The 27643-nt window shown below is 31.0% G+C and overlaps 1 protein-coding gene across 1 annotated transcript in view; it reads right to left on the minus strand.

The window, feature by feature from the left end:
* The window catches only part of LOC114344218 (uncharacterized), a 346622-nt gene that overhangs the window by 54684 nt on the left and 264295 nt on the right, over positions 1 to 27643 (minus strand). The window lies entirely within an intron of this gene.

The raw sequence follows: 27643 nt of genomic DNA on the forward strand, positions 1-27643 counted from the left end.
TCATAAATAAATTTTCATATTATTACCAAGTCTCCATAATCGTACTTAGCCATATACAAATATGTGGTGGATTTGACAAATATTCAAAATATCTTGATAAAAACTGACTTCGAAAAAGTACTAGGAGGCAAAAAGTTTTTAAAATATTGTGTTTAACTAATGGTACTACAATAATAATTAAATTGGAACGTACACAAAAGTTTGGGGGGTTTAACGGAACAAAACCCCCATAAAATTTTTATGGGGTGTCCAAAGTTCACTATAATTTTTACTACTACCATGAGAATGCCACATGTCTATTTTCTATAAAAGATCTCTAATAGTTTTCGACATATTTGAAAAAATCGATTTTCATTTTGTAACTTCAAAGGGCTGTAACTTTTTTTATGTGCATATTTGTACTAAGGTAAGTTAGGTTTAATCGACCTATTTTTGGTCCCAGAATATGTGATTAAATTTATGACCTGTATTTTTGTTACACCCTGTATATTAATTACAAAAATCAAATACTCGTCAAGCTCTTTACCAGGGGTAAAATCGAGAGTACACACAGATCCGGATGCGCAGAGTACTTCTGTTTCAAGAACATCCGAGATTAGCTAGATATAGGATTTAATCGGCGTTATCGAAATGCCTCCCGCTTTTTCAGGTAAATATTTTCATACATGAAACATCTCCCAGGTACGATCAAAATGCCTCCGTTTCGTTAATCATTTAGGCCGATATTTTGTCTACTTGATCTCTGTATAATGACGCAATGTTGCCAAATCATAATTTAAATAGGTACTATCTATTTATTTTGATTTTTCTAATTCTTAATGCAGTGTACATAAAATAAACTTATGTACATGCATAGAAATCGGCCCACTTAAAAATTTGGTCATTTTTGATGTCTCATATTTCCTTAACCTGTTGGCCGATTTAAGTGATTTTTTGAACATGTTATAGCCTTGATTCTTTAACAATACCACTGTAATAATATTGTTGCTAAACAGGTAAATTTTCATTGTATACCAGGTGTACCAATCAAACTGTGTTTTTTTTCTCAAAGTTCGCATCATCCTGTGGAATATTTTAGAATTTATAAAATACTTAAATTAAAACCCAACTATACCCTCAGGTTTTCTTAACATTCTGTTTTTTGATTCATTCGTTTATGTTGAATAATAAAAAAGTTAGGTCCTTTAACAACTAGACATGTTCTTCATCAATACACGGTGTTTTTAAACAAGTGCGACAAACTTTAAGGGGTAATTCTGCATGAAAAAATAATGACAGTTGGCTTTATAAACGTATGTCCGCAAATGTTTCATTTCCGAAATACGGGATGTTGAATTTTTTCTTACAAACTGACGATTTATTTATTGCTTTAAATAGTATAGTATAGTTGATCCAAAAGATGGCATAACCCAGACATCCAAAGTGAAAGTTATCCTTCAACACCAAATTGTTCTATATGGTCCACACAATGCCCAGAAAAAAGTCACACCATCTTGAGCGTCGGGTTTGGGGGGGAGAGGGGGAGAAATCGGTAAATTCGTAGTTTTTTAAGTTTTTTGCCAATATTTCTAAAACTATGCGGTTTAGCATGAACAACCTTCTATAGAAAATTGTTCTACATTAAATTTTAAATAAAAAAGGCCCTATGCATAATTTTTCTAAAATGAATGGTTCCAAAGTTACGGAGGTAGTATGGTATACCTGGTCCAAAAAAGACCTAACCCAAACATCCAAAGTAAAAGTTTTCCTCCAACACCAAAACGTTCTATATGGTCCACATATTGTTCAGTAAAAAGTTACACCATTTTGAGCGTCCGGTTTGGGAGGGAGATGGGAGAGAAGCCGGTAAATTAGTAGTTTTTTTTAGGTTTTTCGTCAATATTTATAAAACTTTGCTTTAGCGTAAACAATGTTATATACAAAAATATTCTACATGAAATTTAAAACAAAAAATGTTCTATACATAATTGTTATAAAATCAACGGTTCCAGAGTTACGGAGGGTGAAAAGTCGAGGTTTTCGATACTTTTTATATTTTTTGGGCAATATTTATGATATAACTATACCAAAAACCCAGACATCCAAAGTGAAAGTTATCCTCCAACACCAAATTGTTCTATATGGTCCACACAATGCCCAGAAAAAAGTCACACCATCTTGAGCGTCGGGTTTGGGGGGGAGAGGGGGGAGAAATCGGTAAATTCGTAGTTTTTTAAGTTTTTCGCCAATATTTCTAAAACTATGCGGTTTAGCATGAACAACCTTCTATAGAAAATTGTTCTACATTAAATTTTAAATAAAAAAGGCCCTATGCATAATCTTTCTAAAATGAATGGTTCCAAAGTTACGGAGGTAGTATGGTATACCTGATCCAAAAAAGACCTAACCCAAACATCCAAAGTAAAAGTTTTCCTCCAACACCAAAATGTTCTATATGGTCCACATATTGTTCAGTAAAAAGTTACACCATTTTGAGCGTCCGGTTTGGGAGGGAGATGGGAGAGAAGCCGGTAAATTAGTAGTTTTTTTTAGGTTTTTCGTCAATATTTATAAAACTTTGCTTTAGCGTAAACAATGTTATATACAAAAATATTCTACATGAAATTTAAAACAAAAAATGTTCTATACATAATTGTTATAAAATCAACGGTTCCAGAGTTACGGAGGGTGAAAAGTCGAGGTTTTCGATACTTTTTATATTTTTTGGGCAATATTTATGATATAACTATACCAAAAACCCAGACATCCAAAGTGAAAGTTATCCTCCAACACCAAATTGTTCTATATGGTCCACACAATGCCCAGAAAAAAGTCACACCATCTTGAGCGTCGGGTTTGGGGGGAGAGGGGGGAGAAATCGGTAAATTCGTAGTTTTTTAAGTTTTTCGCCAATATTTCTAAAACTATGCGGTTTAGCATGAACAACCTTCTATAGAAAATTGTTCTACATTAAATTTTAAATAAAAAAGGCTCTATGCATAATCTTTCTAAAATGAATGGTTCCAAAGTTACGGAGGTAGTATGGTATACCTGGTCCAAAAAAGACCTAACCCAAACATCCAAAGTAAAAGTTTTCCTCCAACACCAAAATGTTCTATATGGTCCACATATTGTTCAATAAAAAGTTACACCATTTTGAGCGTCCGGTTTGGGAGGGAGATGGGAGAGAAGCCGGTAAATTAGTAGTTTTTTTTAGGTTTTTCGTCAATATTTATAAAACTTTGCTTTAGCGTAAACAATGTTATATACAAAAATATTCTACATGAAATTTAAAACAAAAAATGTTCTATACATAATTGTTATAAAATCAACGGTTCCAGAGTTACGGAGGGTGAAAAGTCGAGGTTTTCGATACTTTTTATATTTTTTGGGCAATATTTATGATATAACTATACCAAAAACCCAGACATCCAAAGTGAAAGTTATCCTCCAACACCAAATTGTTCTATATGGTCCACATAATGTTCAGAAAAATGTCACACCATTTTGTGCGTCGGGTTTGGGGGGAGAGGGGGGAGAAATTGGTAAATATAAAAAGTATCGAAAACCTCTACTTTTCACCCTCCGTAACTCTGGAACCGTTGATTTTATAACAATTATGTATAGAACCTTTTTTATTTTAAATTTTATTTAGCACATTTTTTTATAGAACATTCCTTACGCTAAAGCATAGTTTTAGAAATATTGACGAAAGACTTAAAAAAACTACCAATTTACCGACTTCTCCCCCATCTCCCCCCCAAACAGGACGCTCAAAATGGTGTAACTTTTTACTGAACAATATGTGGACCATATGGAACAATTTGGTGTTGAAGGAAAGCTTTTACTTTGGATGTCTGGGTTAGGCCTTTTTTGGACCAATTATACTATACTACCTCCGTAACTTTGGAACTCTTCATTTTAGAAGGGTTATGCATAGGGCCTTTTTTATTTCAAATTTAATGTAGAACAATTTTGTGCAGAGGGTTGTTCATGCTAAACCGCTTAGTTTTAGAAGTATTGACGAAAAACGTAAAAAACTACGAATTTGCAGATTTCTCCCCCCTCTCCCCCCAAACCCGACGCTCAAAATGGTGTAACTTTTTTCTGAACATTATGTGGGCCATATAGAACAATTTGGTGTTGGAGGATAACTTTCACTTTGGATGTCTGGGTTTGGGTCTAACTATACCATACTAAAACCAGTTGAGATATGCAAATGAAATTTAGTAGGTTTCAAGAGATAGTTATTGCGGATTTTTTGACATAAAATTAAAAATTTTATATTCACCATTAGCGTGCATATGGGTAATATGATCGGTCATATTACACGTATGAGCGCTAATGGTGAATATTAAATTCTTAATTGCAGGGCTTCTTTATCCATTAGGCAATATAGGCATTTGCCTAGGGCGGCAAATTATGATGGGGCGGCAAAAATATTGTACAAAAAATATTTTTATATAAAAGTTAAAATCGAATAACATTCAAGTACATATATAGTACATCCATCAATGGAATATAAGTGGGCATTCGTTTCTAAAAAAACAAATTGCATTTTCTTAACACTATTAATTCAAAAAGGACAGTCGTAAATTTAGGGATTATTGGGCCGTCGGCAGCACTGCAAAGGCGGCGGGCGCACTGTTCTATATTTTTTTAAACTGAATTCTTTTGGGTTATTCGTGGTTGAAAATTTGCCGTTTTTTGCTAATACCTTAAAAATTATGCATCTAACGAAAAAAAAAACTATATAAAACATTTTTGTAGCTTATGAAAAATCAAAGAGATTCGTTCATTCGTAAGTCTTCTAGTGATAACATAAAGAGAGATATGGTAGGTGAAAAGAAATTTTTTGTGCATGCTCAAATGAGTGTGTTCAACTTAATAACAGGGAAATGGCCGATTTTAAGGGTATAGTCGGTTAGCTAAACTCAGACACAACTGGCTAATGATTTTAGTATGTAATTTTTTTGTTTTTTGCTAATTTTGCCAAAATTGGAAAAATTACTAGCTATATAGTAATTATTATCTATTTAGTAATTATTTTCTTGCCAATTTACCAAATTTCCAAAATTACTTGCTAAAATCACTAGCCAGTTGTGTCTCAGATTAGCGAACCGACTGTTATATTATAATGCTATCAATATCTTTTGTAAGTACTGTCTGAAAAGACCTTTAAAACGACCGCACTGTTAAATTTTGATTACATTCAAACTAAGCGAGATATGGTGCAACAAAAAAGGATGACTAATTTATTTTAAGATAAAATACGAAGTTGTATGTATATTTTAACCCCTCATCCACCAGATTTAATTGCATCGTTTTGCTTCTACAATACCCTTTACTATAGTGTTATTTCTATGTTCAACAAGTTGGACGGGTTTAAAATGTATGGTTTTTGAAAAAAATAAGATCAAATTATAGAGAGCATTTTTAAATTTTTAAAGAAAATTTAAAAATGGGCTCTATAATTTGATCTCATTCTTTTCAAAAACCATTCATTTTAAACCCGTCCAACTTTTTGAATATATAAATAACACTATAGTAGAAGGTATTCTAGAAGAAAAATTGTGCATTTAAATTTTGGTAGATGAGGGGTTAAATATACTTCTCATTTTTCCTTAAAATACATTAATCGTAAGTTTTTCGCACCATATATCGCTTAGTTTGAATGTAACCGACATTTAACAGTTCCTTCTCGTTTTAAAGGTCTTTTCGAGCACTACAAAAGGTATTCGTAGCATTATACCCCTAAAATCGACAATTTCTCGCTTATTTTAAGTTGAATACACCGATTTGGGCATGCACAAAAAAAATCTTTTTTCACCTACCATCTCTTTTTTTATTAAAACTAGAAGATTTAAGAAGAAATAAATCTCTCTGATTTTTCATAAACTACAAATAAAATAAAAATAAAAAATGTTTTATACAGTTTTTTTGTTAGATGCACAATTTTTATGGTATTCCCAAAAAAACAGTCTCCGAAAAATGTCATTTTTCAATGAAACTGGCAAATTTTTAACCACGAGTAACTGAAAAAGTATTGAGTTTTCAAAAAAAAAAATATAAAACAGTTATTGCTTAGAATTAGGTACTCTGGCCACTTCCGGTGTTAGTATGATAAAAAAAAATTTCACCCCCGAGAACGGGTGGTGACCACCCCTAAGTTAAAAGTGTCATAGGATATAGCGTAGACTTTGTTTCTTGAGCTATTCCCTACTTACAATGAAAATATTAAGTAAATTAATGCAGTAGGATGGAATTCGGAGCCAAATACCCTCACTGACTGCACTAATAGATACCTACATCATCCATACATGAATGCATTCACTTAAAGGTTCATTTGGATACCACAATAAAATCACGAATCACCAATAATTGACATATCTAAATATTTAAAGAAGAGTGGATTGAAAGATATTTTCCCTAATTTTGATATTGCTTTGCGCATTTATTTGTGCCTCCCAGTTGCCAACCAACGTGTCCGCTGAAAGGTCATTTTCGAAAATGTCAAGAATTTAAAATAGTCATGAAAATAATTTATAGATGATTTTTCCAAAGAAAAATCAAGAAAGAAATCTGATGTGATCGAACTGGAATGACAATTTTTATGAATTCTTTTTTAAATAAAAAATCTGCTTGCAAATTTTTTCCGCAAAAATGCGGAGACTGGATTTTAGGATTTTAATTTTTCGTGAGAAAATGCATGTTTTTTACCGATTTTTCATAAATAACTCAAAAACTATAAGATTTTACAAAAAAGTTATTATTACCAAAATTAAAGCTATTAGAAAACGAAATAAACTCCTTACAGGAAAAACCTTTTAATGTCAACTAAAAGTGAGTTATAGGTAACTGAATGTATATTTTTTTCGGCGAGTACCCGAATCTAAGTATTCAAGCATAAATAACGGGAAAATGATGCATTTTATGACATAACCTTATTAAACATTTGTCAAAGTACTTAGAAATATCTATCAAATGAGCCCCCGAACAAGTTGATAGCATTAAAATTTATGCACCAAATATTTTTCAAAATTTTTCCCAAAAAGTTATTTTTTTAAATAACTCCATACACTGAAAAAAATATTGTACATAGTACCAATGAACGCCAATCATTGACTTTTTTTACATTGATTCAATTAAAATTTCGTTAATACAATAAACACGTACGTTAATACAATAAACATACGTTATTGAGTAATGATCACGTTCATTATTACAATGTAATTCTATTCATTAAAAAATAATGAATATAATTTTTAATTCAATGAACCGTTTTATTGATCCAACGATTTTTTTCGTAATACTAATAAGTTGTTCATTGTAAATATGAAACTATACGTTAGGATTATATGTTTAAATTAATGAATATAAAACGTTGCACTAATGTACAGTGTTCTTGAAATTAACACCTTGTTTATTTAATTAAGAAACACACTTTTTGATATGAGGGCATAGGCGCAAAATGTCGCTCCAATGTGTTTTAAATGCATTCAGTTTTTTTTTGAATCCTGAGAAAACTAATAAGTATTTTTGAAAAATTTAAACGCACAATGAAAGACTGCATTATTAGGGCCCCTACAGAGGGCCGAAAGTCCCTTAAATGATTAAGTACTTGCATCATTTTAACAGTGATGTAGTTAGTCATACAGAGGCCTATCATGTCCTTCATCATAATCCTGCCCTATTTTAGATAAATCAATTCCATATTCTGTCAGAGTATTCAATATAAGAGTTTTAAGTTTTAAGCTCTTGTGCACTGAAATCAGCTACTGATATTAACTCCAATAAAACTCGCAAATTTTGATTTCTTTCGGTACACACTCATTATTTTCTACTATTGACACATATCGAAAAACTACAGAAAATTGGTGAGTTTTTGACAAGACGTAAGTTGTATTATACAGAGTGTCCCGAAAAGATTGGTCATAAATTATACCACAGATTCTAGGGTAAAAAATACCAGAGGCGTAGCTACCGCCGTATCAACTGTATCAATTATACGGGGCCCCCGACATTCAGGAGCACCAACGCGGCATGTCGAAACCAAATTCTTTTCATACAATTGAACAAAATATTCTGCAATTATTTCACTATTAAAACGCTTTGAAACAGTGTAGATATTATATTGTTGGGATATCGACATTTTAGTGTAATGGATTCTTTATTATAAACTATATTTATGTACCTACTGTTTACAGGTACCTATCTATTTTCTGCTTCTTGCCGTTCTATAACAACAGAGGTTTTTGTTTCCAAGCTACCTCTTATTGTCTATTTACCGTTGGCTGTGTGAGACATTGTATAATGTATAATGCGAAATTGCAATATTTGTAATCGTTTAACCTTTGATAAGTTGAAACATTGAAACAATGTGTATTGTTCTGTGAATATATTCTTTATCTAATTGTATTTAGGTATATCTATTTGCCGGTCGCTCGTCGTTAAAGAACAGAGCTTTTTTGTTTTCGTTCCTTTTCAATGTCTATTCACCCTTGGCTGAAAAAACTGAATCTGTTTTAAAACAATGAGTCTCAATTAAAATTTGTTTTTCTTAACTCTGGATTATTAGAGTTTATTAGATTTATTATTATTATCTATATTTGAGTGTTATACGCTGAACTTATTAGTTCCTAAGGTTGTATTATGTAATTTGCAATTTATTTAAATTTTGCAGTATACAGGGTTTATTAATAATTGGAAATAATTTAACTGTAGATTCCTGGGCTGAAAATATGTATTAATATTTAACCCAAATCACCTAGTCTGAAAATGCTTCTTACAGAAGCTAGAGCTTTTTGAAAAAGGCGTCTTGTAATTAGTTTTTTTTAATACCTTCAGAACGCTTCTATTTAGAGAAACTAAAACTGGTACGCCTATTTATCTTCCTTTTTATCTTTAACTTTTAAGCCTTTTTGACACTGGGTTATTAAATTGTGAGGCATTCTAGTAATAAAAGGTACTTTTGCTTTAACACGGTAGGATACACCGTTTTCTAGAAATATCCATTTGAACATTTTGTTTTTTTTTAATGTGAGAAAATTTTTCAAAAAAACTATGAAAACAAAAAACGAAAACTGGTATGTTTATTCCAGAGATGAATCGATTTCATCTTTTGCGAATTTCTAGTACCGCTCATATGCGTCCGTCTTGAGTAGGCCAACGGTTATTTTATCGCATTATTTTTTGTGTCTTTAATTTTAAAACATTTTTGACACTAGATTATCAAATTATGAGGTATTCTAGTACTAAAAGTTACTCTTCTTTGGGTCGGTAAAATACACCGTTTTTTTTTAATTTTGATCAAATTTAAAAAACGAAAAAATTTCAAATAGATTTTTCTAGAAAACGGTATTCTACCGACTTAAAGTAAGAGTAACTTTTAGTACTAAAATACCACACAATTTAATAATCTAGTGTAAAAACTGCTAAAAGTTAAAGACAAAAAAGGTATGCGATAAAATAACCGTTGCCCTACCCAAAGAGGACGCGTATGACCGGTACTAGAAATTCGCAATTTAAGAAATAGATCATCTTTGGAAGATAAATAGCCGTACCAGTTTTAGTTTTCTAAATAGATGTGTTATAGAGGTATTTCGAAAAAAAAAACTAATTAAAAGGCACCATCTTCAAAGAGTTCCAGCTCCCTTAGGAAGCCTTTTCGGAGCTTATTTGTGTTAAACAGTAATATTTTGAGCCCAGGAATCTACAATTATAATATTTCCAATTATTAATGAAACACCCTGTATTATTTTATTTTATTTCATTATCTTTTATTTTGTAATAATAATGACGATTTGTGTAATTTCAGTAAACTGTATTTGTTGTTGTTTTTTCCTACCCTTTGTACCTACGCTTTGTCTATAAAATTGTACGATTTTCAGTGACAATAAAGTATATTTGTATTCTATTCTATACACACGTTTTTGCTTCTTTCGTTGAACATTTTTTTAACACTATCCCATATCAGTCATGGAAAAGGGCCCCGCGACAAACTTTGATAGGGGGGCCTGTGGGGCTAGCTACGCCACTGAAAAATACGTTGATTGAACCTAACTTACCTTAGTAAAAATGTGCACATAAAAAAGTTACAGCCCTTTGAAGTTATAAAATGAAAATCAATTTTCTCCAATATAACTAAAACTATTAAAGATTTTTTATTGAAAATGGACACGTAGCATTCTTATGGCAGGAGCATCTTAAAAAATTATAGTGAAATTTGTGCACCCCATAAAAATTTATGGGGGTTTTGTTCCTCTATATTCCCCCAAACTTTTGTGTACGTTCCAATTAAATTATTATTGTGCTACCGTTAGTTAAATACAATGTTTTTAAAACTTTTTTGTCTCTTAGTACTTTCTCGAAAAGCCCGTTTTTAACATTAACATTTTTATAACATTTTTGTGGGGTGTACAAATTTCACTGTTGTTTTTTTTAAGATGTTCCTGTCATAAAAATGCCACATGTCAATTTTCAATAAAAAATCTCAAGAGTTAAGGTCAAGTAAAAAAATCGATTTGCATTTTGTGACTTCAAAGGGCTGTAACTTTTTTATATGCACTATTGTATATAGGTAAGTGAGGTTAAATCAACCTATTTTTGACCCCAGAATTTGTAGTATAATATATGACCAATCTTTTCGGGACACCCTGTATATTTATCGCCATAAATGGAGCTTTTTTAATTTCGGAGAATTGTTTCGCTAACTGCAGTATTCCAAGTTAACTAATAATCTCAAATTGAATTGTGGGGCTTAAATAATTTATTTCACATATAAAATATAATTTATAGGTAAAAAATAGATTACAAGAAAATGTCCGAAACCAAACAGTAAATAATTTACTGTTTCAAATAATACACATAGGTGAAGCGATTATAAAAATTGCAATTTTGCTTTTTAAAGTGTTATCACACACAACTAACGAAAACCAGCTTGAACAAAGGAAGTCTGTTCTTAATATTTTTAAATGGAATTTTTGTTTGGGCATGGCAGGCACACCATTGATAAGGCTGATACTGCGATAGACAATAATGAGATCATTGTTAGAGTCATATGTAAGAATAATGAACGGTAACATTGTATTAATGTTTTCGACTTTGTTTAATAACTCTTTAAGTGACTCATACATTGTAGGAATGATATTGTACATTAACCTGTACATTTATTAAAATGTTATAAGTCTGTCTATTGGTGAAAAAAAGTCATGTGACAACAGTGAACTATTCCTGTAGACTTCTAACACCGGTGTTTCGCATTAGTAATTTGGCTATTTACTTGTTTCGACGTCTGTGCCAACAGTAATAGAGAAGAAAAGTTTTGTGATTTGATTGAGTGTTCAAAGATATGTACTGATGTGATCTTGATTATTGATATGAGATAATATTCTTATATGTCACTTAATTTAATCAATGTACTAATACTAATCTAATTAATTAACCAGATCACATATCAATATGTTTTCAATCTCAGGGCGAATTATAAATTAATTACTTACTTTCGTGGATTCTAAATATTTCTTAATGGTTCCTAATCGGGATAGAAAAGAAAAGAGTAAAAAAAATACACATATGGGTTACAATTATAATAAAAATATTTTTTATTTTATTTAAAAGGCAATCAATGCTTAATATTTGCTATTTCTTATTATTCTTAAACATAACATTTACAAATGGGAATCTTATTTCCTTTTGGTTTTCAATTGAAAGTTTTTATTAACATTTAATTATTAGGAGTTATTAGCAACAACTCTATTTAAGTTTGATGAAGCTTTTCTGATATTATTGATTGTTATTCAATTTTTATGTGGAATTTAATACGAAAAACCCATACATTCATGTCCAAACAAATGAGACTGACCTTTTTCTGGTGAACTGAAAATGTCCTCACACAAAACCCGTTCCTGCTATCCTTGGCTGCGATCAAACCTCGTCCTGGCTTCCAGTGATGTTCTCCTTTGAAAAACTAGCTCGAATAGCTCTCGTTCCTGCTTTTGTCGTGATGCTGTGTTCTACCTTTTTCGAAACTGCTATCAGCTACCGGGACACTCTGGGCTCAAGGAGGTTCTTTTACTCTCGACCTGGCCTACTTCTCGTTCCACGATAGATACTCCACACTCACGGAACTACCGGCTTTCTCACTCCTCGAACACTACCATCTACTACTCGACTTCACTTCTCGACAGCTCAAAACATTCTGATCTCACTTTCTCATCCATTCCCCTACTTTCTAAATATCCCTTCCAGATTCACAAGTCAATCTTCCACCACCAACTCTCATTCGTAATATTCCTCAAAACCAATTTTTAATCTTTCTAAATATGCTTAATGGATTTCAAAAGAAAATATTTAATTCCCATTCTAAAATACTTTCTAACTATTTACAAATTTTAATGACCTATTCTCTCTTTCAAATGAGTCTTATTTAGCATAGGCTAATGATCGAAACCTTCCGCGAAAAACGATAATGAACTATCATCTATTTCACTGAGTTTTATTTAGCATAGGCTAATGATCGACCTTCCGAGAAGAACGATAATGGTACGCGTCATTCACTTTGTTTATCTAAGCACATTGTTCCGAGTTTCGTACGCTTATTCTAATCACTTCTTAAAATTAAATATAACAATTTGTTGTATACAGGTTGTTCTAAATTTATATGCCCGAGGTTGAGAAAATTAAAAATATTTTATATTAAAGTGAATTTTGTTTATAATTATCAAATTTTAATTTTTATATCAAATAGAAATATAACAGTACGTTTACTTATATTTTTAAATACTTGTAAATTAGTTTGTTGTTTATGTTTTTTTAGACTCTAATTTTCCCATTTTGCCATTAATTTTCCTATTCGTTGATCTATTCATTCTATAATCGCGAAATAAATTGAGGATTACTTATTTAGTTTTATACTTATATCAAAGTAATGATCTGTTTCATTTGTCGTCAACATTTTACCCATCTAACATTACTGATTAAACATTTTAAACGTAAACATGATTTAAGGACAAATTCTGTTTACATATGTTGTAAATCTGAGTGTAATCAAGCTTTCTGTTATAGTTAATAGTTAATTCTGTAGCAAAATTTGTTCTTTCCCTACATAATAAAAATAACTTTTCAAGGAAAGATGTTTTTGAAATAATAGATATTATAGAAAAGTTGTTGATTAAGCCGGTCCTAAAAATGTTTAGATGTTTCTCCAAATCATACCTAAAACAAAATATTTCTGTATTCAATGAATTTGACAGTTTATTAGCCGTTTGTGATTTAATATTTAAAACCTTCAGGTTTTAAATAATATTAATCAATATAATAATCGGAGCTTAATAATCTGAAATATTTATCCACCGTTATTTTTCGAAGTGTATTTCCTGAAATACTAATTGTTTGATAGGAATACAGTGAAAATGATTAATTATTACGCCCGGTTTCATAATCAATTTAAAGTGAACATTAACTAAAGTTCACTTTAAAGTTAACATTTACCCATATGAATTGCATTGATAAAGGTACCAACTTAAAATTTAAAGTCCACTTTAACTGATTATGAAACCGAGCCTTAGTTTATGCCTACTAAAGTTAGAGTTTCTTGAAATTTACTGAAGAGACAGTACATACAGGGGACAGTAAAAACTTAAAAAAGCAAAACTTTTTTTAGATCCCGAAACAGATGCTAAAAGATGTTTAACAGCTATGAAATTTGACAACCTAACTTCGGAACAATTCGAAAACTACTGGAAAGCTTGCACACAGTATCGTCTAAATGACATTAAAATGGCTCAAAATTCTGCTGAAATCCTTAAAACATGGAATTTTTATTCCCAACCTTCTGGATCTCGATTGTTGAGAAATATTTACTTTCCCTTTTAAAAAAATATATTTATATTTCTACCTTCGCAGATTGATATGGGCTTTGGAGTGGCATTCGGAAACAGTAATGGACTTATCAAAGGATGGGAAAAATATTTTTCGAAAGAATTGTCTCTGAGTGTGAAAGTCATATTAAGGATAAGACAAATAAGGCTTTGCTTGAAAATATTACCCATGGAGACATTTCAAAAAGTAAGTATTTTTAATTGAATTCTACATATTTTCTTGTATTGATTAATTTTGTGTTGTCTGTAAATTTTTTGAAATGCTAATTCAACAAATAAAACAAAATTTTCAATGTGTTTTAAATGTATTCATTTTTTTCGAATCCTGAGAAAACTAATAAGTATTTTTGAAAAATTTAAACGCAGAATGAAAGATTACGTTATTACTGAGGGCCGAAAGTATCTTAGAATAAATTGAAAGTTTTTTTGAATGAAATATTTTCAATTAAAAATCACACTAAATCTTCTCTTTTATTTCATGCCAGAAACTTATTAAGATAAACATTTTAGAAGATTTCAGGGACTTTTGGCCCTCGGTAATAATGCAATCTTTCATTCTGCGTTTAAATTTTTAAAAAATGTTTATTAGTTTTCTCAGTATTTGAAAAAAAAAAATGAATACATTTAAAACGCATTGAACATTTTGCGCCGATGCTCTTATGTAGATATTAAGTAGTCATTTGTTTTTTTTTATTGAATATTTGTATGTGACTCTGTGTACCTGTTTTTTAATTATATTAAAGTTTATAAAACTTATTTTGAATATTATTTCCATCGGGAGTATTTCCAGCTTCCCCTTGCAAGTAGCAGTTACAAAATATACAGTATGGTGCAAAGGAAAATAATCAATTCGTTATTTCATAAACCAGCGACTTTAATAAAAAGATCCCAAAACAGGTCCATTTTATTTTTAAATTATGATTTTCTGGCATATAAACATATCATATTAGTGTCGTCAACCATCTGGGCGTAATGATGTAATCGATGTTTTTTTTAATGAGAATAGGTGTCATGTGCTAGTTCATTTGAAAGGTTATTCAATTCTCTATACAATAATATAAACGTTAATAACATTATTTATACAGAGTGTCCAAAAATATTTTATTTAATTAAAATAATTGACACAAAAAGAATAATGTAGGTATATAATTTATTTGATTCAAAATACATTTTACTACCAAAGAAAAAAACTTAAAAATTGCTTATTTGACCAATAAACATTGCATTTCGCAAACTGAATGTTCAAGCTGCCACACACCTGCCTCTTGGAGTTTGAACATTTAATTTAAGTGAAAAGCAATGTTTAAATATCAAATAAACATTTTTATAAAATGTTTATTACACCATAATAAATAAACAAATGTATTTTGAATTACATAAAATAGATACATATCTACAATAATCTACATTCTATTTTTTGTGTCAATTAATTTAATTAAAATTTTTTTGCCTGGGGGGTTGTGAGCGCGAAACTCTGCCTGGGGGTTGTGAGCGCGAAGACTGAGTGGATTGAGTAGCTCAGAAGTCACGTTCACACTCACAGCCGGTCCCAAGCCCGGAAAAAAAGAGGAGGGTTGATGGGCCAGGTTAGCATCTTACCCATTATAAAAGAAAACAAGGCTCAAAGAACCGATATAAAGCCTCGGAACCCGACGGAACCTAAGATGACGAACCACGCAAAGAAAAGGAAAATGAGAAGGAAAAAGAAGCCAACAATCAGATTAGCAACATGGAACATAACTTCGTTCAACAACAAAGACCAAGAGATAATCGAAGAACTGATAAACAAAAACATAGACATTTGTGCAATCCAAGAAACCAAGAAGAAAGGTAAAGGTCAAAGAGACTATAACCAATATATTTTAGCATATAGTGGAGTGAAGAAAGAAGAACGAGCACGAGCAGGTGTAGGTATACTTGTCCATAAAAAATTTAAAGACAACATAAGTAACTGCCGTTACATCTCCGAAAGAATAATACATATGAACATCACAATGGACTACCAAAAATTAAATGTTATATCTATCTACAGCCCCGAGGACTGCAAACCTAAGAAGGAACGAGAGGCATTCTACGAACAGTTACAAACCATTCTGGACGACATACCTCATGAAGAACACTTAATTCTTATGGGGGATTTTAATGCACGAATCGGAAATGAAATAGTTCCAGGAGTAAAACAAAGATTCAATGAAAACCATGTCAACTCAAATGGAGAACTCATGGCTAATCTCTGTGCTTTTAACGAACTGCGAATCAATAATACATTTTTCGACCATAAGCTTCAGTATAAATATACGTTTGAAAACTCCAGGGGGCACAAATCTATGATTGACTTTATAGTCACTAATAGAAAAATCCACCCAGAGCAGATTCTAGATATTCGAACTTTAAACTCGGCAGACGCAGGGAGTGAACACAAATTAGTCCTAGCAAAAATAGGAATGAAACTAACACCAAAACATTTTCCACAGGAAATCACCGAGGAAAAATTCAATGTAGAATCACTGTGGAACGATTCTACCAAAGAAATGTACCAAAGGAGGCTAGCACAGAAGATACAGCTGAAGCAGATAGACGACATCGAAGATATAAACGCGAGCTGGGAGAAAATTAAAAACAATATTGAAGAGGCAGCAACAGAAGCTCTAGGAAAACGCAAAGTCATACTGAACAAAAGAAACAACAACAATACACCATGGTTCAGAAAAGAAATAAAAGACAAATGTAAAGAGAAGAGAGACGCCTACATGAAGTATAAAACATCAAACACTCCAGAATCCAGAGACACCTATAGAAGAATACGAAATGAAACAAAGCAATTGGTAAGAAGAACAAAAAATGAACACTGGGAACAGTTTACAAAAAGGATGGAAAGCGACTTCTACGGAACACAAAAACAAATATGGAGATTCATAAGAAACCAACGGAAAGAAATGGCAGAATTGAAGGAATACAATAACATACCAGCAAACGAATGGGAAAGATACTTGACGGAACTGTTTAAAGGAAAGGAAAATCATAATCAAAATAATAACCTACCTGAATTAAGACACGAAATTGAAATCAGTTTTCAGGAAGTAGGGGTAGCCATAAATTCACTCAAAAATAGGAAGTCACCAGGACCAGACGGAATAACCAACGAGCTTCTAAAATAGGGAGGAGAAAGTATAACCCTAGAGATGACAAAACTTATACAAAAACTAATATTGCACTGCAAGATACCAGACGCATGGAGAAACAGCATAATGATACCAATGTTCAAAAAAGGAGACAAAGAAGACCCCAACAATTATAGAGGTATAAATCTAGTAAACACCGCACTTAAGCTAACCACAAAAGTCCTAACCAACAAAATCAATAAACTAACAACTTTATCAGATGAACAACAAGGATTCAGATCCGGAAGATCCTGCGTAGACGCCGTATTTGTACTGAGAAAAATCACAGAAAAGGCCATTGAGTACAATAAACCAGCATATCTATGTTTTATAGACCTGACAAAGGCTTTCGATCGCATCCAAGTCGAAGACGTCTTACATTTACTGTATGGAAGAAACAGACCAATCAATATTATACAAACCATCGAAAACATCTACTTTCATAATCGAATACAGGCAAAGATAAATGGAAAACTAACGCAGTTTATACCAGTACAAAGTGGAGTCAGACAAGGTGACTCATTAAGCCCACTGCTCTTTAATATAATAATGGACGAAATAATAGAAGCAGTACGTAAAGGTCGTGGTTACAGAATGGGGAATAAAGAAATCAAAGTATTGTGTTATGCAGACGACGACGCATTAATCGCCGAGACAGAAGACGATCTCCAAAGATTAACACACATCTTTAATACAACAGCCAAGAAATACAATATGATAATATCAGCAGAAAAAACCAAATGTATGACAACATCTAAATACCCACTACGATGTAAAATCGAAATTGATGGGAAAATAATAAAGCAGGAAGCAAGGTTTAGATATCTGGGAATTGATATAACCAGTTACGGAGATGTTGAAGAGGAAGTACGACAACAAAGCTTAAAAGCAAGTAAAGCGGCGGGATCTCTTAATGACACAATCTGGAAGAACAAACACTTAAGACAAGACACAAAAGCAAGAATCTATAAAGCAGCAATTAGACCTATATTAACATACACGGCGGAGACAAGGCCTGACACATCTAAAACGAGACGACTACTAGAAACAACAGAGATGAAAATACTCCGACGAATATCAGGGAAAAGTCTGTTGGATAGGGAGAGGAGCGAAAACATAAGAAGATCATGCAATATAGAAGACATAAATGGATGGGTGACAAAACGGAAACAGGAGTGGAACGAACACATTAGTAGAATGGCAGAGGATAGGATAGTACGAATAGCACGAGATAAGTCACCAAATGGACGAAGAAGTATTGGCAGACCAAGAAAAAGGTGGTGCGATAACCTAAACAATTTAGGAGGATAATATTGAAGAAGAAACAGGCTTTAAAGCCTACATACAAGAAGGAAGAAGAAGAAGAAATTTTTTTTTCAATACCCTGTATAACTAATTATGTTAATGCTTATGTTTATACTACTGAATAGAAAATTTAATAGCCCTTCAAATGAATTAGCGCACGACTCCTAAAAAATCATCGATTACGTCATTACACCCACATGGATGACATCACTAGTGTGATTGATTATATATAGGCCAAAAAATAATAATTCAAAAATACAAATGGACCTATTTCAGGTTTTTTCTTTTTAAAGTCGCTGGCTTACCAAATAACGAATTTGTTCCTTTAATTTGCACCATACTGTATATAGGTATTTGAAGCACTCTTTCTCAAATGTGCCAGGTGAAATCAGTTTTAGAACACCTTGTATGGTAATGGGCTGAAATATTCTAAGAATTATTATGATTGATTCTGTGAGTATTTCCATAATACAATAACCACATGTGATCATATCGATGTCGTAACACATTGAATCAATGTAAACGTCCATTATTTTAATGTAAATATTTTATTATATCCACGTACTCATACGACGTAACAATGTAAAATAGTATTTAATTCAATAATTACATTCATTAATATAATACATACATTTCATCGTATCAATGTACCGATACATTGATTCTTAAGTAAAAAGTTCATTGAATATACGTACTAATTCATCAATTTAAAAACTAATGTATATAGAATTAATGAACAAATTCGTTAATCTAACGAACATCATTCTTGGATTAATGTATCCAATTCGTAATATTAACGAACTTTTTATTGGTTAATGTTTTTGAGCATTAGTAGTTAATGTATCTACTTACATTGAACCAATAATCGATACATTGATTCTTAAGTAAAAAGTTCATTGAATAGACGTACGAATTCATAGAAATTAATAATAAAATTCATGTAATTGATGAACAAATTTGTTAATCTAACGAAAAATCATTCTTTGTGTTGATGTACCAATTTCGTAATATTAACGAACTTTTTATTGTTTAATGTTTTTGAGCATTAGTTAATGTATCTACTTACATTGAACCAATGATACTGATCTTCGGACGAAAATTAATGCTCCCTGTTTTTGAATCAATGTTTTTTTCATTATATTTACGTACTTTTTTGGTTCAGTGTAACTCTTTTAAATAAATGGCTAATTAATGGCCATTAATCCACGTTGAATTTAATATTTTAAACCCCTTATTTTTTAAAAAATAAAAGGTTAAATGGCCCCGGTTACATGGTTATCGCAGCAAAATTTAAGCTTTAAACGATCATATTATCTCGGTTATTTTTTACCTTACAGAAATAGTAAAAAGGTCAACTATTTGATACAGAAAAAACTAAAATTTGATTATACAGTAGAAACCCGATTAACGGTGCTCCTCGGGACCGGAGGTGGCACGGATAATTGAAAAGCACGGATAATCCGAACATGTATGTCTTATGCATAATACATATGTACGCATACACATACATATGTACCTACCATAAAAAGTTAACAGAAAAATAAATCCTTCATATTAGTCTCTCTTTCGTTATATAGAGTTTCCGTCAAGTGATTTACGATGACGCTATTTTGATAAAACCTCAAAAATGCAACTTGAATAATAGAAAATCATAGCACGGATAATCCGCAGCACGGATAATCCGCGCCCGGATAATCGGGGTTCTACTGTACATATATCACTTTTTACGTATATTGAGTATTTTTGGAGTTATTATCAAAAAAAATGAAAATTACGATAATTTGAAAAATTCTGATTTTTTAAATTACATATTTTTTTCAAAAATATGCATTAAAAACTGGTCAAAATTGTTGAAATATATGCATTCTAAACCGGTCATTACTTATGCTAATCTAAAGAAATTCTTGTAAGGATTACTATACATTTTGATTTTTGTCGAAATGGCGTATGTTTTATTTTTCACTTTTTCCTAAAAAGTTCTAAAGGGTTCTCTTATTTTCATCATAACTTGCTTAATTGTAATGCTCTAACTTGTACTGGAGCTCATTTGATAGGTACTCCGAAGTACTTTGACAAGTGCTTAGCAGGTATATTTTATAAAATGTATCGTTTTCCCGTTATTCAAACTTGAATACTGACTGCACGAAGTGGATTGAAAAATATTTTCTCTAATTTTGACATTGTTTTGCACATTTATTTGTGCTTCCCAGTTGCCAACGTGTCCGCTGAAAGATCATTTTCGAAAATGTCAAGAATTAAAAATAATTTCCCATCAAGTATGAAGTATGACGCGAGAACGTGTTAACAATTTGTCGATTTTGTCAAGAACAAATTTTTTTTTGAAAAGTCTTTTTTTGAAAAGAAGTCCCTGATGTGATCGAACGGGAATGACAATTTTTTCTATTATAGGTATATAAACATCGTAGTTTAAATCCCTTTTTAATGTATTCTTATTTAAATAAAAATTTCTGCAATTTTTTTTTGCAAAAGTGGTACATGTTTAAAGGGCGGCTACTAGAGAATTGTCTAGGGCGTCAATTGACCTAAATGCGGCCCTGTTTGAGGTAGTGTACTTAGCGCGTTGTTTAACGTCGTTTCCCCAGTAGGCCTATTCCACGGATCTGTTATGATTCTGTTTAATTTAAAGCTATCGAATAATTGATATTGGCAAGAGTTATTAACACAGGCACTCACAGTTTTAACTGGAGTAATGCCAATGCATTTAGAAACACAAAAAAGAGCATGTAATTATTGGCTAAAAAAAGAAAAATATGAAAAAATAATACAAATAATAGGATCAGGTATAAGAAATAAAAGAGAATTAAAAGAAATAATAAATAGAAAAAGACAAAATGAATGGGAAAATTCAACAAAATCTAGACGTTTATACAATTTTATACCAATATTAGAAAACATTCCAAATTATTTTAATCCAAAACAAGGTTTAGTACACTTTTTAACAGGACATGGACCGTACCCAACATATTTGGAAAGATCTAACTTAAAAGATGATGCATATTGTGAATGTGGAGAACTAGGTAGACCAGAACAAAGAAGAACAAGGAAAGCAGCAGTATTAGAAAATTATGAGCCAGTTTGATAAATTTCCCTTGTTTTGTAATTTATACCGCTTTTTATAGCTTTTGTCATTTTTAACTCTTGCCAATTTTATTTATTTATTTATTTATTTTATTTATTTATTTATTGTTCATACATATGACCTGGCCTCTAGTGACTAATCCAGGTCGTTTTTTTCCTGATGGGATTACAGATATTTTTTTTATATTTTTACATTTTTTACTAAACTACTAAATCTATTTTTACAATTAATAATTTGCCATAATCTATTAATTACATTTAACAAATTTAAAGAAACAATATATTATTTGTTAAAATATTTTTGGTACTATCAACTCCCTTCTAAGTTATAAAGACAGTCCCTCTATTTTCAGAAGAGAGTTGGTAGTTTTTTTTTATGTAATGAATTATTCATTGAATTATTATTTTTATTTATTTATTTTATATTGAATTATTATTATTATAATTGTGAATATCTATTTTTGAATTTATATTTTATTTTATTTATTTTAACTTTATCTTACTCAACTTCATAAAGGTTGGATTATTTGTTGTCTTCTTCTATTATTATAAATTTCTTGTTGTTTTTTAGATATTATTTCTGTTAGATTGTTTAATATTCCAAAATATTCTTCATTTTGTAATATATCTCTTATTTCAATTATTTCTAATCTTCTTCTCATTTCTCTATGTTCTTCATTTTCTATAGTATTTTCACAATGTAACACTATAATATAATATATTATAGAAAATGAAGAACATAGAGAAATGAGAAGAAGATTAGAAAGAATTGAAATAAGAGATATATTACAAAATGAAGAATATTTTGGAATATTAAACAATCTAACAGAAATAATATCTAAAAAAACAACAAGAAATTTATAATAATAGAAGAAGACAACAAATAATCCAACCTTTATGAAGTTGAGTAAGATAAAGTTAAAATAAATAAAATAAAATATAAATTCAAAAATAGATATTCACAATTATAATAATAATAATTCAATATAAAATAAATAAATAAAAATAATAATTCAATAAATAATTCATTACATAAAAAAAAACTACCAACTCTCTTCTGAAATTAGAGGGACTGTCTTTATAACTTAGAAGGGAGTTGATAGTACCAAAAATATTTTAACAAATAATATATTGTTTCTTTAAATTTGTTAAATGTAATTAATAGATTATGGCAAATTATTAATTGTAAAAATAGATTTAGTAGTTTAGTAAAAAATGTAAAAATATAAAAAAAAATATCTGTAATCCCATCAGGAAAAAAACGACCTGGATTAGTCACTAGAGGTCAGGTCATATGTATGAACAATAAATAAATAAATAAAATAAATAAATAAATAAATAAAATTGGCAAGAGTTAAAAATGACAAAAGCTATAAAAAGCGGTATAAATTACAAAAAAAGGGAAATTTATCAAACTGGCTCGTAATTTTCTAATACTGCTGCTTTCCTTGTTCTTCTCCTTGTTCTTCTTCCTCTTCTTCACCTTCTAGTTCTTCTTCTTCTTGTTCACCCTGGGTGCAAGTAAATTGCCCCAATAATGACATATCGCATGGCTCCTCGATAGAATCAAATGAATCCTCAATTGTTGGTGATTCAACATTGGAGCACGACCGGTTTTGACAATTAATGCATGCTACCGAACAAAACAGTCCAACTTTTTTGCAACCACATTTAGCACTACATCCCTTTTTACAGTTTTTACAGTTGCAAAGAATTGTGTTCAGAGTTTTTCCGGCGCAGGTGGGAGTAAAGTTTGAATTATTTCTAATGAACTGTCGACTTATTTCCATCTCCAGTCTTTTGGATCTAGCAGCTGATAACCAAGCCACACTTGAACTTGGTAATACATAATACATACACCCGAAAAAGATGTTGATGAGCAGCCGCTGAGGTTGGAGGAAGACAAGATAACTGCACTTGTTTTTTGTTTCGAGTACTTTTAAAGAAACATGCATATCGAAACTTATCTAAGCACATAGTTTTCTTAGGCGCTCCATACATAGAGAGAAGAAAGCTAATTCCGTTGGAAATAACTTCTTGTGACGTTGAATTAGTTTTTTTAAAAACTTCAGCACATTCAAGTAAATCTTGTTTTTCAAACATTTTAAAAACAGTCGTTTTACCCCTCCTGAAAAATGCAGATGTCGTCACAGCCAGTTATTGCGTGTAAAAATAGTATATGATTTTGACACATTGCAAAAGTAGATAAACTTTTCGATAAATATATTTCCGATTGGTGTTGAGCTTTTCAAGGAATAAAAAAAAGGTAGTATTTTCGATTGGAGTTCTACCAGTGAGTAATACGAGCAAGTCTATATCTTCACCTACAACAATAGTTGTATTTGGTAAATTGAATTGCTCTATGGCTGTTTCAATTATCATTACGTCAGCATCATTATTTGCTTGTTTTACCGATATATTTTCAGCAATAAACTTTTATTTCAGCATTGAAATGAACCGAGATTTGTTGTGAGTATTTGCAAGAAATTTCTGTTGAGTGGTAGAAGGAAGATTACGGTGTAATCTGCATAATAGTAAACAAACTACGTTTGCATACAGTTTATTGTATAATGAAATATTTATTAGTATTTAGCAATAAATATTTTGCCGAGAAAGTTGTCTTTCATTATTATATTCAAACCCTTCTGAGAAAAGAATAGGTAGGATGATTAGATTAGCCGACGAACGTGTTTATTCCGACAAAACCCATCTTTACAAATTGAATTAAGGCGCATAAATAAAAAGAATTATTATAAGTTACTACTTTGTCCTATCAATTTACTATTTTTGTTGAGATTAAGCCGTAAAATTCAAATAATTATTATTATTTTCGCGTTACATTCACTTTGTAAAGATTTTTTTGTTGGCACTGTAATATAATACAGCTTATATATTGCATCCCTCGGTGGACCGCAAGCTGTTAAATAATAAATATGAAACATTATCATATTTATAATCTTATATTATTATGTGTAATATAAGTTAAGTTGACCGATAGAATATTAAGTTTACTTGTATTACAGCTTCAGTGATGTATATACCTGGTGTACTAATACATACATATTCTATGACGATTAGAAGTCTTTCAACTCTTTGAATCATTGTATCTCAAAAACGGTGCCTCTTAGGAACAAAAGTGTTAAGATATATTTTATAGATAATTATCTAATCTACATTTTTTGTTAGAACTAATTTTATGATAAAACTTACCGTTTCGCTGAAAATCGCTAAACACCATATTTGGACCTCTGACCCCGCGTAAATTTTTTAGCTCGGGTCGGATTTATGAGGACTTTTTAGATTTCATTCATGATGGTACATATTTTGAACAATCCTGCCAATTTTCAGCCTGGTTTTCATGGAAAACCCAAATACTAGTAAAGAAAAAATTTCGGGTAAATTGTAAATCAGTCAAACCACTGTTTGACTCCTTAATAGAAACCACTATTATCCGTATAAAACCAGTATTAGAAACCGTACACCAGTATTAGACCAAACAGGACTATGATAAATATTTAACTTATCGTTTATGAACTTTAGACTTTATAGAAGATCCTGATTTTTTTTAATGTATTGTATACAGACCAATATACCTACTTTTCATAATAATGGTCTAGTAAATAGATATAATTTTAATTTCATTATGATACAGTAAACAAACATTTATTTCGTACTGTTTAAATATCGAGAGTGACTATAAATATTATTTTTAAAATCAATTTACTGTATAGAACATCCCTATACCATTCGAAAGAGGAACCTGTGTTTAGTATAATAATTTATTAATATACATGGTGTTCTATTTAAAATAAGTATCATATGACACATTAAATATTCCAATAATGAAACTGTAAATTTTGAACACCCTGTAAATAAATGTGTAATAATCCATCATGGAATACATTAATTATAAAATAATTACCAGGCCGTACTGTCATGACGTGACAATGTCATACAATGCCATTAATTAACTACATCTTTTGTTTTAAAATCGATTTACAGATTAAGATTTTAAATAATTATAAATTACGCAAAAACTATGAGACCTAGGTATAGGACATCCATATACCATTCGAAAGAGGTAAAATTGTTTAGTATAATTATTTATTAATATACATGGTGATCTATTTAAAATAAGCATTATATGACACATTGAATAATCCAATAATGAAACTGTAAATGTTGAACACCCTGTAAATAATTGTGTAATAATTAATCATGGAATACATTCAACCAATATCCAACTATTTAAATGTAACAGTATTTTTTTCATAATTTCTTAAATAACTTGAAAATAAGCCTTCTTTTAAAACTTTACATTTTAAGAAAAGTCACCATAACTCAGAACACTCTGTACATAGGTATAGGGAAGTCTTATGAAACTATACCTTCTTTTTTGCGGACAATTAAAAAATGCAATAAAATATAGGATGTTCCATAAGAAAAAATAAAACTTTGATACGCCGACATTTATTGGGACACCCTGTATATTTCAAAATAATTTTGAAATGTAGATTTTATCAACGTACAAACTACTAATTTAAATTTTTTTTCAAATCTTTTACCATTTCGCTGTAATCTTCCGTCCCGTTAGTGGTGACTTACCCTGTATATATGTACACAGTAATTACGTCACCTAGGAACTAAATAGGTTAGGTTATAGTTAGGTTTTGCGTATAACAGCAAACAATTTAGAAATCATTACTGTAGAAATAGATCTACCTAAAAAATATACGTATCATCCGTATATATTCCACCAAATCCAGTTGTTGATGAACTAGATCTAGAACAAGTGATCAATGAATTCCAACTCCACGAATATTGTTAGGTGACTTCAACTCCCATAACTCAATAATAGGGGGTTCTAATTATACCAAAGAATATAGAGTATATTATATTCGTTGATTATACTTTGGCTAAAAGTCGAATAATAGAAAATATAATCAATTCACAAAATCTAAATAATATACTTAGTCATGGTAGACTAGGGTGACCAACTCATAAACTTGAAAAAAAATGGGACATATCCAAGTAGGGTTTGAAGGTGATACCTTCCAGCTAAAAGGGGTCCGAGGGGTCACTGGTGCATGATCAAACAGCAAAGTATCATTTATTTGTGTCAATACTATTTTCATTGAAGTAACAAATAGTTTCTTCAATTTGTTCCCAACTAGGTATCTCCTTCAAAAAGCATTAATTTAAACGTTGAGAAAATAGAGAAACGGTATACTCCAACATTTTTCAAGATACTCTATGCAAGTTTCATAAAAGTCAATAACTTTAGTTCTGAAGTTAATTTCGCCTTATTGCATACTACCACGCTTAAGAATGGATTTTACATTAAATTAAATTAAATTAGGCCTTACACCACTATGTGGTAAAAAGGTTTTTTGAAAATATATAAATTAAATTAAATGTTCTTCGTTTCTTCTGATCAACGCTGTGACAGTAGACCATCATTAACTTTAATAACACCTTCTGTACTTCCTTCAATCTTTTTAATTCCTTGCTGAAAAATATTCAATTTCTATGAAGATCCATAGGTATGCCGCAGCTAAAGGAATAAAAAATGTTAACAAAATGTTTGGCGCTGTTTTGTATCATTAACTTAACGTAAATAATGTCCCTTATTAGATGTCCCGGGAGAATTTTTCGGGACCCCGGATGTGATTTTTAAAAAAGGGACAATCCCGTTTTTACGGGACGTTTGGTCACCCTAGTCACCCACTAGGTTTGACATTCATACAGAAAATTCGTCAGCAATCGATTTAACTAGTTCTAAACCAACTATAACACCAATATTAGCCTGGGATGTTATTCCTTATTTGTATGGACGTGATCTCCAGGACGTGATTCCAGATGAAATCAACAACGAACTGATCATCAACGGAGGAGAGGAGCTCACGAAGCGAATGCACAAGTTAATGGTTACAATTTGGAAGGACGAAAGCATGCCCATAGAATGGAAAAACGGACACATCGCACCAATCTTTAAGAAAGGAGATCCAACTAAGTGCTGCCACTACAGACCAATTATGCTACTAAATACAACGTATAAGATATTGACCACAATTATAAGAAACCGACTAAATCAATACACAGAAAAATTTATAGGACCATACCAACAGGGTTCTCGAAAAGGAAGATCAACAATAGATGCAATACACGTACTGACACAAACAATTGAAAAAAGCTATGAACATGACATAGAATTACACA

Source organism: Diabrotica virgifera, chromosome 5 (assembly GCF_917563875.1).
Source record: "Diabrotica virgifera virgifera chromosome 5, PGI_DIABVI_V3a".
Taxonomy (NCBI): Eukaryota; Metazoa; Arthropoda; class Insecta; order Coleoptera; family Chrysomelidae; genus Diabrotica; species Diabrotica virgifera.